The sequence below is a fragment of the Anoplopoma fimbria genome, chromosome 20, assembly GCF_027596085.1.
Source record: "Anoplopoma fimbria isolate UVic2021 breed Golden Eagle Sablefish chromosome 20, Afim_UVic_2022, whole genome shotgun sequence".
Classification (NCBI taxonomy): Eukaryota; Metazoa; Chordata; class Actinopteri; order Perciformes; family Anoplopomatidae; genus Anoplopoma; species Anoplopoma fimbria.
Genome location: NC_072468.1, coordinates 11,363,865 through 11,381,018, shown reverse-complemented (window position 1 = coordinate 11,381,018; position 17,154 = coordinate 11,363,865). Strand labels below are relative to the sequence as shown.

At 40.1% G+C, this 17,154-nt stretch overlaps 1 protein-coding gene across 2 annotated transcripts in view; it reads right to left on the bottom strand.

Moving 5' to 3' along the window:
* The window catches only part of LOC129109326 (neurocalcin-delta A), a 63,749-nt gene extending 47,232 nt beyond the window's left edge, over window positions 1-16,517 (bottom strand). Inside the window, exons 1-2 of one of the 2 annotated variants that reach the window (XM_054621358.1) lie at window positions 16,423-16,517; window positions 13,811-13,934 (exon numbers count right to left, since the gene is read on the bottom strand). The gene's annotated coding sequence lies outside the window, so the exon portion shown is untranslated. Of the gene's footprint in view, window positions 1-13,810; window positions 13,935-16,404 lie in introns of both variants that reach the window. The other variant, XM_054621357.1, reaches the window with a different exon arrangement.
* Window positions 16,518-17,154: the final 637 nt, after the last annotated feature.

The window sequence follows — 17,154 nt, the reverse complement described above, 5'->3', positions numbered from 1 at the left end:
CAAAACAAATGCCTCTAAACTTACAAAAAGTACAGGCCAGCTGAGTGCTAAATAAAGCTCAACCCCTGTGCTGTTTGGTCTGTTGTATAGCAAATAGTCAAAAGACTAATAGATCCAACACGTGTGCTTTACATGCCTTATAAGACATGACTATACGGCTTATAATGTGATATCCACTGGGATGGTTAGAATAGATAACACAATTAAAAAGACTATTGTGCGTGTGTGTAGACGAGAAAGGAAATCAAAGAGGTCAGTGACGATCAAGAAAGGAAAAGATCCATAAAGTGATATTCAAAAGGCTTGTCAAGTGAGAGGAGATACAAGAATAATGGATGTCTGTTTTATTAATGCGCCAGGATCAAAAAGATAGCTATAGCTAATGACATAAATATAATGTGCGATGTGGTGTGAATGAAGGCTGACAAAAATCACAATGGTTCATCTATTCAAGGATGGAGGATTTTATGTCATTATTGTGCTTTTTAACTGCAGAGCTGAGTCATTTCACAGTAATTACCCTTCAGTTCTGGGTATTATTTTTTAAATACCGAGCTACGTGACCTGCTCTTTGCAAGCACGCCGGGTTCGTCTCTGCAGCAGAGAGCATGAAAGCTTTTTCCTGTTGGTGCTGGGAGAACAGGGATAGTATGAGGAAAGCTACACCTTTCCGTGTTGCAGCGGGCTGAGAAACAGAACAGTTTCTTGAGGTTGCCCTCCTCTCACTTCCCCCAGTTCGCTCAAATAACACAACTCTTCTGGTGACCACAAACTCTGCAGGCAAACTAAAAACCTGTGGGTATGTGCGAGAAAGAGTTTGTGTGTGCATGGTGGTGAAAAAACACCATTATACAACAATTTGCCTACTTCTAATAGGGACGACTTTTTCCCCCTGTCTTTTCTTGCAGTTATGAAAAAAGTAGTTACAGTCTCATGTAATCTTGGTTACCTAGAGGAATGATCCCAATCAGTACCAAAGAGATGTAACTGTGAAACAGATATTTTAACCAAGACAGAGCATCTGCTTATATAACTGCAACTTCAAGCACTAATAGTACTACTTTTGTGATAGCTATACTGAGATGTTAAAAAGGAGCTCCGTTACACTCACTGTGACAGCAGTAAACAGCTGGCTGTGACAGTAATGATTTAGGTGAGTTGTTGTTTAGCGGCTAGATCCTTTCTGGCAAAAGGCTAAAAGGTATGAGAAAGATTGGTCGGCCCATCAGTTGGGTCCTGACTGAATTATCTCATGGTTCCCAGAGGACGAGACATTCTGACTTTGCTGATTCCCTCATATTTCCCCTGGCGTCACCAGCTTGCTGTGAAATATCACAACACCTGTAAGATGGATTGGCTAAACATATGGTTCCAACATATGAGGATGGGTGATAAGGCCAAAATCTTCAATCGTGGTATGTGCAATTTAACGTCGCAGTAACGTTATATATCATGCTAAAGTTATTGTTTCTGTAAATTCAAGTAACTGCCTCAACGTGACGCAACACTCGAATTAAAAACTAAACTAAAATTATTTCAAAATGGAGCTTTGTGGTTCCTGAAAACAATAATTTCAAGTGTTGCAAGTTTTTAGGTTAACAGGTGCAAATATACACCAGCTTTACTTCAGTCAGTGCACTATAAAAAAAATCACACTCGTTTGTATTTGAGAGTATACCAAAATGGAAAAAATACTTTCCCACATTTTTCCTCTTTCATTTAAAAAGATCGGACAAAATCTTGAGTTGGTTGGGATGCCTCTAGCTGCTCTGTATTTGCTGACACACATTTTTTACTTTGGCGTGGCGTATCATGCCTCCCAACCCTACCGACATTCATGGTTCCCAGATGATACATCCTAACACAATGAGCTGAAATTACACTTTGCGATTCAACCGATCCAATGATGCCCAACTTCTGTGACAGCTAGATGCTCATTTGTAGGTTGGTTGGTTGGTTGGTTGGTTGGTTGGTTGGTTGGTTGGTTGGTTGGTTTGTCCACTCAGGTTACTTCATTGCATGCTTTCTATTGGAAATGTGAGAGAGAACTATTTTACATTTTTTATTTTTGAATGATTATAATGATGCAGCAGCAGAGCTTCATTCTTTGGGAAGCTCCCTGCTAAGGGGCCTCCGTAACAGCTCCAACTATAACTCCAAACACGAGGTGTTGCTGCTGTGGCTTTCCCAGAATAGTTACTCAGTGGGAAGGTTTTTTCACTCTGGAAGATAAATAGATACGTGATAACAACACTTTTAAGGGTAATTATATTAGGGATCTTCTCCATAACTGTGCATATATTTCTCTTGACGTTTCACTGACAAAATATTCAACTTTACTTCAGCACCTTAGCATCCAAACACTAAGGTGGGTCAGATATTGCAGCCTGAGAAAAAGCTAGGATTTGTCCTAGCTTTGGATAATAGTCAATCCATCAAAACACCTTCCGACATTTCCCTCAATCCACTTCAAATAAAAAGGGTATTACTTCCTCTGCTTGTGTGCAAGCTGGTTTGGCTCAGGATGATCTTAATAGTCCCATTAGTGAAAGCGCTGGTGTTTGTGCACATTCATGCTCTCACACACACACACATACGTGTACAGACACCACAGATTGTCCCGGGTCTCGAGCATATTTCACACACCATTTGTGAAACTTATACACAAACATTGCTGACCCAGAAGTTGGCCTGTCTGGCGACCTTATATGGAACGCCATTTCTGGCGAAAATTTCTGAAAATGACTCAATAACTCTGATGTTACAGTACAGGGAAAAGGAGGATCGAGAACAACTTGTCTGGAAAATCCATGAAGGAGTCCAACTTTTGTTTGAGATTGTGTTCAATGCGATTATATCACCTAAAAGACGTTAAGGGGGGCCAATAGCGAGCAAATAGTATTAATGAGAGGTTATTATTGTACTCAGACAACACAATCTTTAAACTATAACAATGTGGCTTTTACATTTCTTCCATTTGTTTTATTTTGTGAAGATGATGTCATTTTTCAGTTACAAAAGATGTCCCGGTTTCTAAAAGGAAGTGGTCAGCTCCCCTGTGGAGACAAATGGTTTTAGTTTCAGGGTAGAGGAGATGGCATAATAGAAATAAATGTGCAGAGAGACAGAGGAGCAGAGGATTTGGAGGGCTCAGGTTGTCTTTGAACAAATTGTGACAACAGGGCGACTTCAGCCTTTTCACCGATGCCATGGCAACAAGTTCCATGCGTATGGTGCATTAGAACAAAACAAGTGGAATCAGGTGTAGAAAACTGGAACAATATTCAACTCAAAAAACCTGTTCGGTGTGTGTGCACTGATGCAAAACATCAAACACCAGCAGTGGTGTTAAATGAGCTAGAAGACTGTGTAATTCAAAGGATTAACATTTCATTAGCAGCAAGCTCTTGAGCTCTATTCCTGTTACATTCACGAGGATCAAAACATCCTTATATATATAACCATGATGTAATTTAAGGGCTGAAACGTATTTAAGCAATGAGGTAACATTTCATTTCAGTGTCATAAAGTTATTTTATTTTGTAAAATTGTTGGAGGGCGCCTGCGATCGGACATTCTGTAATTGTTGTGCATATGTCAAAAAATGATTTGTATTTCCTCTTGACATAAGACTTTTTCCCCGTGCCAGTCTTGATGTTTGGAAAACTGAACCACGGTAGCTCACATTGTGGTGCGGCACAGGGATCCAAACCGAATGTAAATTAGGCAGGTGGTGTGCTTTATGAAAATCAATAGAGAAATTTTTGCCACGAATAAAATGACCACTTCCAGCCCCAGCAGTGACTCTGCATACACATTCAGGCCACTGTTCTGAACAGATATTTCACAGTACTGGAAGAGAGAAAGAGCCCAGAGGACCACATATTCCTCTAAAACTCTCCATCGAGATCCGTCGTCGTCACAACAGTGTTCATTTTTTGGGCCATGATCAATGAAGCGCTGTTAGTGTCTCCATGGAGGTAAACCCCCCTCCCCTCCTCATGCGCGAGCAAGTGAGCGAGTGAGTAGACACTAATGATCCTGCGGGCAAAAATTTGCCTCAGAAATCTCTTTCATTTAACAAAGACAAATCTGAGCGAGCTGTTTTTGTAGCCAAAAAGGAACTAAGTGTGCTCTGTTTGCTGCATCTGCTATGGCACAAACCACAACTCAAGCCAGAGATTTTGGTAAAGTCATTTGTTGAGAATTTCCTTCTGGATCAATAAAGTTCTAACTTATCTTATCTTACCTCAGACCATTTTTTCAACACACATTAAGACAGTTATAAAGTCAGCCTACTGTCTTCTTAAAAACGTAAGGATTAAAGCACTTATGGCTCAGCAGGATTTGGAAAAAGAAACTTGAATTCATCTTCTGTAGACTCGACTCCTGTGACGGTGTCTTCACAGGTCTCCCTAAAATATCAATTAGACAGTTGCAGCAGATACAACGCGCCGCTGCTGGAGTCCTCACTGAGACAAAGATGATGGATCTTTACACTGGCCTCCTGTGGGTTAAATAATTGACTTTTGGTTTATAAAGCACCAAATAGTTTATTTCTGATCTTCTGCTTCATTACAGAGCATCCAGACGTCTCAGGTCGTCTGGTACAGGTCTGCTTTCTGTCAAAGCCAAACATGGAGAAGCAGCGTGTTTATGCTTCATATTTCTGGAATAAACTCCCGGAAAACTGTCTGTCGCACTTATTTGGATCAAGGCTGAAGACTTATTAAATCGTTTCTTGCACTGAAACTTTTATTCTTGTATTTTATACCTGTCTCATTCTATTTTGGCTTGTTTTTATGTTTTATTCTCTTGGATTTTTTACAGTTTTTAATTGCATTTAAATGTCCTTCAATGCGTTTCTTATGCACTTTATCTCCATGCTTTTCATGTTTTATGTAAAGCTCTTTGAATGCCTCGCTATATAAATAAGCTTGGCCTTGCCTTGAAGTAATCTACCTGCTCACTTAGAGCAACACACTAGCTGGCCCTGCATCCCAGGCAGTGTGGTTTGGGTATATCAAATTAATCTGCACTACACTTTGCAACAACAAAAAGAGATGGTCTTGTTTGTCACATAGGAATAGAACGATGGGATTTCACAAGACCAAAGTAATATGGATGTGGAATGGATATATATACTGAAATGTTGCGAGGTAACCTAAAGCAAAGAAATAAACAAAAGTGAAAGACGTAACAATGCGTTGCTAATCTTTTCGGACAGCGGCCCAGGCAGTGTGGGTGTATGGACGAGACACGCTCGCTTGCTCATTCGCTTATCTGCTCCAAAAAAGGAAAAGAAAAAAAGAAACTGGGTTGCGGCTGCAACGTGTTGTCTTCCCACCATACTTGCTGTGTCGTATACTCCTACAAGTAGCCCCCTCCTCTTATTCACTCTCCCTTCTTGCAGCTGACCGGCTGTCACGGTTTCCAGCCCACTCATTACCGTTCCTCTCTCATGTAACTGTCGCTCCAAGAAGCTTTCATCCTACCTCTCCTCTACCGCACACTGGGTGGCAAACAGGAACATTACATAAAGACAATGTGGGCCCAGCTCGTGTGTGTGTGTGTGTGTGTGTGTGTGTGTGTGTGTGTGTGTGTGTGTGTGTGTGTGTGTGTGTGTGTGTGTGTGTGTGTGTGAATTTACTTGTGTGTATTCACCTGCAGTAGATAAAAAGGTTTATGAATGTAATATATTTATTATTATCATAAATCTGGCTTGACTAGAACAAACTGTATTAACAAGACACACAGGATGAAGTTTTGTGTTTGGTAACAACCTACAGGAATTCAAATATGCAGCATGTTTTCTGGCAGAATTGAATTGGTTCTGTTTTCCTGCAGAGGGCTCAGAGAAGACGTTATTATCGCTCCTGAAGAGGCACCCACCTCTGTGACATCAACCCCACTCAAATGGGTCTCTCAAAAGGGACTAGAATAAAAGTGATTCATTTTTCTCAGTTGATTTTTTTAAATCTTCATTCATCTATAAAAATGAAGTCTGCAAACACTTGAAAAATGACTTAATAACAACTAGTTGGAGTCATAAATCACACAGTCCTGAGAGAAAGGTACAGACAGAGCATCATAAAGCTCACAAATATAGAGAGAAATCAGTGTTATAAGTAGTGACAAATGCTGTGTTTCGTGATCCACAAATATAACGATTTTGTGTGTACGGCTGGCAGAGATTAAAGATGATTATGGTGTTCACGATAGAGATTAGTCTCATGTCCGTGCTACACAAGTGCTACGTGGTACGCTTGTAAATTGTTACAACTGCGAGTCAAAAAATAAGCTGTGGAGAAACAGGAACGATTTGGAACAACTTACTAAATGAGACACTTATGATATGGTATTTCATTCTCATGCATGCTGCAGAGAGTCATCGTAGTAACCGGCTCGTCTGCCGACAGCACAGAGTCTCTCCCTCGGGCAGTCCTGCTTATAGCTGAGCTGACAGCTTATGTTAACGGAGGTTGCATTGACTATTATTTAAAAACTATACTATTTAATAAAACACTTGCATGATGTGTTCAGATGTTATCATGTAAAATGTAGTTTTTGGTGAGAAACTTGAATAAATACAGTTGTTTGAAGGAGATATTTTCACATCAATACCAAATAGATATTGCAGAGGAACTTATGACCTGTTTAAATTCCTAACACTTGCTCTCTAGATCCCAGCTTATCATTTATAATTAAAACTACTATTAAATGAAGATACAATCATTTCAATTGTGTGCTTTTTTTTTTGCAAATAATCACTATAGATGACAAAAACAAAGCAAAATGATAACATACAGATTTTGGACGGCTGAATATATTTATCGGGCGGTGGTGAAAATCTTACACTGGAGCCTTGCTTTCATATATAGCTATTAAAAAGAAAATCGGAATTGGCCAAGATAATTGCAATCAGTGCATCTTTAGTGCACAAACTTTTTGTTTTCCTATCCTTTGGATTTACCAAATCCACTAATGTATTCACAAATCCAAATCCATGAAATATATTGTAATTTGTATTGTATCGTATGGTATCGCATCATATGGTGATTTATCGCATCGTGACATGTGTATCGCAATACGTATTGTATTGTGAGATGCTTGCCAATGCACAGCCCTAGTATTACATGCGTACATATGTGTACATTCAGTTTTCAATTAGTTAAACATGTCAGAATTAATGTAAGAGAATTTTCTCATGTTGGAAGTTTTTCACTTTGTGCATGAAACTGGCCCAGGATGTGACCTCTACGTATGCTCTTTAGATCCAAATTCTATAGCTGATTTTCACATAGCCCAATAAAAGACATTTGCTTAGTCCAAGGCTTTATTTAATGAGCAATAACAGGTATTTTGGGCCATTTGGAGGTAGTGGAAACAAGCTGTAAACACGACACTGACATATAAGCTGATATGACGAAGGCCTCTAAACAAGAGTCTTGTCTTGTGTTTGTGTTTGATGTACGTCCAACATTCCCTCTCCTTTTAGCTCTGTTTTGCTTTCCACAAACTTCTGGAACATATTGGACTCTTTATCTGCTAAACAGTGACGGTTCTCAGAATCTTTAACTGGGGGGACCAAGTTTTCCACTAAACAGCTGTGTCCTGCTCAAGTGCGTGCACGTGTTTGTTTTGTTGTAGAGAGTGGAGTTTTGTTCCTTTAAAGGCAATGCAGCATTGCACGGCATCAACCATACACCACTTTAATGTTTCTGATTTGTATATTTATATTTGCTGGTGTAACGGACCGTTTTTCGATCCGTGGTCCGTACGGATCCCCCCTCGTTTTAGAACAGCGGAGTTATAACACAATTTAACTATCATAGTGTGAAATAAAGTTTTACTGACGATCGTTAGCAGCCAATATTCAGTAAAAATATGCGATCATGACATCGCCATTCATGCTTTCTCTTTGCCGATCCTGTATAATGTTACATTGTGAACAACAAATCTGTGTTATAATTAATTGGTGGAGAGCTAGTAATGTTAGCAGCACCGCTAACGGCTTAATTACAGAGGTTCCATTGAGTTCGATTATGGGCGAAGGTAAAGTATAACGTTTTCTTGATGTGTTAAAACGTAATCTTTTAAAATGTAGTTTCTCATGAGAGCCTAGCATAACTATTTGACGGGGATGTTTTCACAGTCATATAAAATAGATATTAAAGATGAATTATGAGCCATTTAACCTTAACACAATTTCAAGCAGCTTATAATACAAAGTTAAAACTACTAATGACAAGATCTTTTTTAAATCAATAGAACTAAAATGTCTATTTCCTAATCATTTGAATTTTTTGTTTTCTATGCCAATAACCATTTTACATGTTTATAACAAAGTAAAAGGATCAGTGTAGGATTTTTGATGGTTTACACACACTTCAGAGTGGTTGAAATTATTTTTGGTCCACTCTTTCTGGCGGTCTTAGTTAGTTTTTTTGGTTCACACCAGGGTTGGATTGACAGCAATCACAAATGCCCAAACGTACAGTACTAACTAGGACAAATGGACCTGAGTTTGTTTAAACTGAACCAAACAGGTTAGGGTGTGAAAGCGACCTAAAGCTGTATTGCACGGTCCTCATCAGTGTATGGTCCATTTCCTGACCAAAACAGTGTGATGTTGATGAAAGCCTTTAAGAGCCATTAAGTGAATCTTTGATTTGAGAAAGTACTGCCTAGATGCTTTACACCACAAACCACATGGGAAAAAAAAATCTACATTCCATCATTCCCCTTCCCGTGGTATTCAGCAGGATGTGTGGTGGTATTCTTGACAAGAACTTAAAATAAAGTCCTGTGGGTCTGAACAATGCTTGACAATGTTACTGTGACAATGAAAGACACACTGGGGAGTTTAACTCAAACCTTCGTTCATTTACGCTGTGTGGCTATAAACAGCCAAATGAGCGAACAGAAATTTGGCTCTATTTAGCATCAGGCCCTGAAGCCCATCACCAGATTGTTAGACACTGGCAGTTGGTCTCTGTCTTTCTATCTGACCTCCATTGAGAGAATTCATGGCAGACAGAGTTATAACAACCAGCAGGTGTTTACAGCTGACATGTGAATGAGAGGCTGCAGAGGGATGTGGCTCCCTAGGTGTATCAACACAAGGAGTCGTGATTATACAGTCTACATAAATCCGTAGAGCTATTAGGAGGCTTAACTTCACTGTCCAGACAATTCATTAGCACATCTGTGTTGCTGCTACTGCCAACAGGGTACAACTGTTGTGTCATGCCACAAAGACAAAGAGACTAGTGTAACACTTGCACTGGCTTTCATTTCTTCCTGTGGTGCCCTAGAATAAAATAATTACATATAGGCAATTTATAATTATATACAAATACATTTGTTTAACAGAGCGATTCTGCTTCAGCTATACAAAAGGCTATGTATTGGACTCTTTAACACAATGACACAAATACATAGTTCAAGCCAGCAGACCCTGTGTGTGCTGCAGACAGCATAGGTTTCAGTTAAGTTAATGTCAGCCATTGTTAGGATATAACACACCAGACAGGCTGGCTGTGCACAGCTGTGATGACTCACAGGTCAGAGAAAGGCATCCGACCAGTCACGGGACCAGGTGTCATTTGTGGGATCTGCAGGACTCACTGTGACTCACCAGACATGTTGGGTAGGTAATCCCCGTATGAACTATTGGGGGCTCCATGCTGACTTTTTCCACTAGGAGCGCTGGTGCTCCCAACTGAACATTTTAGGAGCACCAGAATTAAATTAAGGGATCAATACTTAAATCGATCATAAATGTTCCATCTTAACTTTATACCTGATAGATCTTAAATTCGAAAGTGCTGTTTGTTTTAAAGGAAAAGGCACAAAGTAAAGAAGAACCTCCGCTAACCAGTCAAGTTATAGCTCACATCCCTGTCCTTTTAAAAATGTCACTTGATTATTTTATCCTATTAGACAGTTGTATGATATTGTCACAATTAGCATATGAATTCTTGAGTTAAACATGTTTTGAGAGGTCCAACCGCAAGTCAAGGTGGATGTTTGTGCCAGGCATAATACAATTCACTCCATGTCTTAGGCTTTTACAAGAATGGGACTGATGTAAGGTAACAGTGACCTTTGACTGCCGAAATCTAATCAGTTCAACCTTGAGTCCAGGGGGATTTGTGTGCCAATTTTGATGAAATTCCCTCCAGGCGTTCATGAGTTATCGGGTTTAATAGTGTGGACTTAATGAAAAACATAATGCTTCAGGCCATGGTTATGGCCAGCGCAGAGGCATACAAATAACTGAAAACAATTAGACTAAAAGTAATAACTAAACGTTTAATGTAATGTATTGACCTTTTGGCAAAGAAAACTGGACCAACTATGAAGGATAAAATGATTACAATGTGACTAAATCTAAAAATAGCTTCCATAAACAAATACTGGAAACTAGCCCTATTTTCATTAGGTCATATGCACTAGTCAGGGACAGTGTACAAAACATTAATCCCAATAACTGAGAAGAAATGTTTTGCATCAGATTTAGTCAGAAACTTTCCCCAGGGACTAGAAACTATCCCTAAAGACAACGATGGAACCTTCTACATCCTTGATCCATAGTCCAGTGACCGAAGGCAGGGACCTCTTGGTTGAAATGTGGCCTTCCAGGTTCAATACCTGGGCAGGAAGACAATTTCAAAAGTGGCAAAGTAAAGAAATACATTGCAGTTGTGTCCATGCTATGAGGAAGGACAACGAATAACAATAACTTGACACAACCTAACAAGAGGAAACTCAATGTTTTCCATTGATCCTGTGGTTAAACCCTGAACGTAGTGACAGAAATGTCACCCACTGGTTCCTCAGAGGACATCTTAAATTAAGATCTGTGTTTACGGCTCACTGCCATGTCTGCGAGTTACTAGAGGCAGAAATCTACATTTAAAGAATAGATGGAACTGAGATGATCATTTTCAAGCAATATCAAAGTGATTGGCAGTGATTCATCGGGGAGCCACGCAACAACATAAAAAACAACGTGGACAAATGATCCGCCCCTGAATGGATGGAGTGAGGGGGGTGTCATGTGCCGGGCCTTGTCCTGAAGGCGGTGGGCAGCACATCGCGTTCCCTTGTTCAAGCTGTCGCCGCCGTGTCCGTGGGAAGCGCCAGGCTGACAGTTGATGATCCCGTTTGATCTCAGCCACTAAGCTACTGGTGTTGAGCAGACTGAGGCGAAAGGGAACAACTGCAGTGTACTGAGAGTCGATATTTATTATTACAGTGGGTCATTTTTTCTTCTTCACGGGACATCATGGATATAAAGTTTCAGCAAGAATCTTCATGTTTGCCTAATATGGGGCGCTTACTGTATCATGTGACTGTGACATCCATGGATCAGATCTGATGTTGTCCCCGCTCAAACTCTCCGGTATCAACATATAAAACGAACATAAAAAAAGACCTAAATCAGTCAGTAATTTGATTTGTTGGACGTTCCTATAATGAACAGGGGGCTGGGTTAGCGGCGGTATAGCTGTGTCCTTGGTTTCAATGAGGAATGACAACAATTCGTGCTGTCCATCCTGGGAGAACTGAAGGACAAACGTGGACAGCATTTCCCACACCGTGTCCCTGTTTGATAAAAAAAGAGGAGCGAAGAAAAAGCAAACAACCAACCCAAAGTGATGCCGCGCTGTCGGTCCCGGCTGAATTCCTACATATTCGCTGTGCCGTTACAGCACGTCTACTGCTCTCATCCCGCTCACTGCTGATATTTTCTGCCTTTCACCTCATACTTTATAGCAACTTCACGATTCAAGATCCACTCCAGATTTGAGAATTTTAATCTGTCCTTATCCTGATACTTTCAATCTTTTAAAAGAAGGTAAGTAAATATATAGCAGGGTGAGAGGAGCCTGGAAGAATCTTGTGTGAATGTCCTTTTCATTAAAAGATGAGAAATAATGGGATTTATTCGCGGATCAAAATAAAATGTTGCTTAATTAATAGTTTTCTTATTTATTTATCACTCATTTATGCAGGGGGACCTTAAGATTTATGATTACCATGTTTAAGATTGTATTATTGTTTTTCACTAAAAAAGGATGTTCACTTTAAAAAACGTGTCCTATTAAAATATTTGGAAACGTTTTTGTAGTCGACTGTATTTTAAGTTGTCACGTTTAGTTAATCATACATTGTATAGTATAATTGTAGAATCATTAGTCATTCTGTAATACTTAACGTTTATTTTTAGTTATCCAGGTCTGATAAAGCAGCATCACGCCTCTCAGCCTATAACTCCTGCTGGGTCAGACGGGATTTATAATCCCCCCAGTGTGTCATGGTTCTGAAATACTTCCAGAGGGAATATCTCCACAGAGGTCAAATACCTAAACCACATCAAATGTTCAATAGCATGTTGATAAATTCATGTCCAGTATCAAATCCACTTATTTCAAATCTGAGTTTCTTATAGGTTTAACTTTCAACATTATGACAACTTTCCAGTGACTCAACAGAAATATGTTTGATGACCCTTTGTTGGCAGAAACACGACCGTTTTTACTGGGAGCCTAACGGATGTATACAGCCTTGTACCTGATATTAGAAATGAGTTGAGCAGCATAATGTTATATATGTATCTTTATTCATTCAACAGGTGTAGCATACTGTAGCTCACAAACTACTTACTCTTCTAATGCTGAAAGTGCCGATTCAGAACTATAAAGTTGATGAGATCAAATTATCTATCTGATATGAAACAAAGTTTAAGCAAGAGATTTTCAAATTGACATGAGCTGAAGAGTCATCACTTACCAAACTACAAAAACACTTGCAGTAGTACAGGGGTGTCAAAGAGTCATACATCTTCACTCACAAACAATCTTTGGCTGAATACAGAACCATCAGCAGGGAGCACATTCTGCCTGAACTGATGCTGAGATGAATTAAACCATCTTTTTAAACAACTAAGTAAGGAGGCAGTCAGAAAAGTCTCCTTTATATCTAAAAAGCAGGGGATGAGAGAGCTTTTCAGACCAATAATCTGAGACCACAGTGTTAACCAAAGCTTTAACTAACAAATGTAGCGTGTCACGGTAAGTGTGCACTGACAGAAGGAAACATGATGAAACGAAGAATAGGCACAATCGATGTTATGTTGACACAAAAGCAATCAATGCTGCCCTATCTAAGACGCATTCACAGCGGGGAAATCAATCCTTTACACTGGTGGTCCTCTGGGACGGCCCCCGACATCTCTAATGTATGCAGCTGTTATCTGATACCAAGGTTGATGTCTAAACACTGAAGCCATTCGTTTACACTCCTCCGCTTACATACAGAATCTCATAACTTCAGACGAGCTATAAAACTAGTGCACTCAGTAGAGCGCAGATCTCTGCCAGGTGTGTCTGCATCGACCACTGCTAATGTTTGATTGAATGAATACCAACTAGAATGTTCTAATGACTGTGATCAGACATCTCACATTTCACTTGCACGTCTCTCGCAACAGATACGCTTTGATTACCATCGATGCAGATTGGCCCCTGTTGATTACTTGCTGCCCCAAACGTCCGGGTAAGAGGACCAAGGAGTAAGCAGCCAATGAGGGTTAAAATATATATTTATTTTTTTTTAAGTGTGATAACAACCATTTCCTGAGCATTCAGTCATGAATGAGCAAAGACAATATCAGGCTGATGGATCCAGTAGTACGCAAGATTAGCCGTGGACAGACAGATGGATGCAGTGCATGCACGCACTCACACGTCCAAAACACATAATCTCCTTCCACTTCAATTGTTGTAGTTCTGTCACTCACCAGGTGGAGCTTGTGGACGCCTGCAGCCCAGGTGAGTGGTTTCAGACCGCTGGGTCACTCCGTCTAGAGTTTGGGTTTACGGCGTCCTTCCTTGTCCACCAAATTACCTGAAAGTTAACAGCACCTGAAGAAAGATGAAAAGACATTTTCAGTTTTACTTAAAGACTTAATGTTACTGTATTTGACATTTGGATATGTGCTCTAGTGTACATGTTTGTGTTTGTCTCCATAAATATGGGTCCGCAAACTGAGTGGGTCAGTGAGCGGTTGTGTTTCACTGACTACGGTCCAGACGTGTGGCCTGAGTGGTTCAGGGTCACTGACCTGCAGACCCAGCAGAAGCATGAGATCCTGGTTTCACTTCAGAGGTCATGCATGGGGTCAGAATAAAACACTGACTGAGGGCAAAGCTTGGATGATGTTACTGTACCCGGGCACTCAATACAGCCTCAGTTTACTGTGCTCTATCATAGCTGCTAAGACACTCACTGATTATTCTACTCCACGCTGACTGAGGTTAGTTAGTACTGCTGGCAAAAAATGACAAGCAGAAGACTTATTTATCATGGGATCATTCAAAATTAGAAAAAAAAAAAAAATGAATGACTTAATAAAAAAAAGACAAAACACCGCTGAGTATTATTCCGCTCAGTTTGAGAAAGAGGTTAGCTTGACTGAAAAAAGGAGCTTTATTTCTCCATCATAATCCATCCATCCATTATCTGTAACGGCTTATCCTATTCAGGGTCGCGGGGAGGGAGGGGCTGGAGCCAATCCCGGCTGACATAGGGTGAAACATGGTACATCCTGGACAGGTCGCCTGGCTATAACCAGGCAGACTCCCATCATAATCCCCCCATGGTAGAATTTGACCAAATGTACCATTAAGCCCCAGCTCCCTCCTCGCCGCCCGGCTGATGCTGACTGCAGCTGTCAGGAATGCCTGGCTGCCTGATGACGTGTGCCCCAGATGTCGGCTCATCTGGCTGCCTATGCATGTGATAAACTGGTGAGAAATCAGCCATCGGGGGTAGGGGGGTACTACCAATGAGTTCCTGTCATCGATCTCCACCAACAAACACCTCCTTAACACCGCGACCAGATGTTTTACAGATTTTTAGAGATGTGCTGAAAAACTGTTTCTGACAGTTGAGGGAAATTGATAAACATTCCCTAAACATGTTAAACCACACTACTGATCTCCCCTTGTGCATAGTGGTGTAGGCAGTATCCTCAGTAAATGATCATAAATATATATAAAAGGAGAGGTAGTGTAATAGTCCCACCAGACCTAGCAGAATACAGACTGTAACTTCTTTCTACCAGAGGTGTAAACATGCATTTCAGTTGTTTTTCTTTAAATTATTTAACAGGGCTGAAACAATTAGTTTACAAATAGACTAATTGATTGATAGAAAAAGAATCAGCTGATTTAGCGCTTCAGATATTTTCCAAATGAAAAAGACAAATATTTGCAGGTTTCAGCATCTCACAAGTGACGATTGGTGCTTATCTTGCATCTTATCAAACATAACAGGAAACTAAATATCTCTTGTCATTTTAGGCTCAAGACAATTGGATGAGCATCTTTTTATATTTCTGGATGTTTATATGCATCATCCTGAATCAAATGAGTAATTAGTTCACTGTTTAATTGAGAAAACTCTTCAGATGCTGAATTGATATCAAAAATACTGTACTTAAACCTAACTTTTTCCCTACATAGTCTCAGTCACGTCGTCATATAGCCTTAATGTGTGACTATAGCCCAACCAGCTGGGTATTAGAGGAGTTAAATCTCAATTATAACATAAACGCATACCATAAACATACAAACAATCTTGATCCTTTAGACTTTTTAAGAATTGTGACCATGTTACATAATAAGCGGGACATTTTACAGTTGCTCTCTGGTGGACAAACAATATAATGGTGAGGAATCTCTGTAATGCAGTGATTTGCTTACTCTTTAAACGGGGCTGTGTTTACCCAGGCTTCCCTGTGCTACACACATGTAAAAAACATATACAAATATATAATTACAATACCCCTCCAATTCAACATAGATTGCTGTGAACTCTCTGGCCGACGCACAGGAAGCAGTTTGTGGGCTCAACAGGTTTCTGTTGTTTTAGTTTGTATCCGCCCCAAAAGCACGAGCTGCGGAGATCTTCCGTGCGTGTGTAAATACACACCAATGAGATAAACGTGGCACGCGCTAACAACAGCGGGACAAACGCACGCGAAACACCTTGTGGCGTCAACCAGGAGCCAAAGACAGAAGAGGGTTTATAACGTTTCCACACAAAGCTCTCAGCTAGCATAGCAAGCTAAACATGCTACGGTTGGTAGACGCGTCAGGGCAAAGCAACACATACTGTGTACACCACGCTGCTGGTAGCTAGCTACACGTCGTAGAAATGCCAGGATGCGTATACGTATTTATTTTGAAAACTACTTTCATTGAAACCACTATCGTTACGTTTACATGTTAGTGAGTTAACCACGTCGTGAAAAGCTTATCTTGAGTCTAAATGATGATCTGTAAAGAGGACACGAGCCAATAAGAGCTGTAAATACAGTAACGTGCTAACCTTAAACAGGAGACGTACCACTTAGGTTATGAATGTCACTGAAGGTGTCCACTTCTTCATCTGCCGGTAGCTCGGGAACACATGGATCTCCAACAAGTGTCAGAGTGGAGAGAGTTAGAGAGTCAAAGATGTCATAAAGTGAAGATGTGTGCTGCGTGAGAGGAAAAATGGCTCATCTTCCGGCTCGGCGAGATCATGTCTGTCACGACGCATGCGTCGTCGGACAAGACAAACATTTTGCCATTAGACATTTAAAAAAAAAAAAAAAAACATGACACCAATAGTATTTTTCTTTTCATACAGAAATTGGCATTTCCAATAATTCTTCATCCTGGAAGCAATATGTGAAATCCACATATTATGCGTACATTTGTGGTATCAGAAAGAAAGAGCAGAGTGAGAGTTCTGTCTTTATTCTCTTCTCTTGCCACCTCGAGCGTAATGACGTTACAATTTCTATATAGGACTCTCGCGCCATCTAGTGGACAACTAAAGAAGGCTCACCTATAGTGATTTATCTCTTTTGACTAATTTGCAGTTGCATTTATCACAAGCTTTGGGAAAATGTAATTTGTAATTTTTGTTTGGGGAAAATTCTTAGAAATCAAAAGTAAATATAAAAAAGATGGCATATGTCAAATACAGGGAAACAAGAGGACTCACACATACTTAAAAAAATAAGAGACCATAAGGTTGAATTAACACTTCTGACTGAGTCATAGCAAAAAAAAAACAACAACACTATTCACC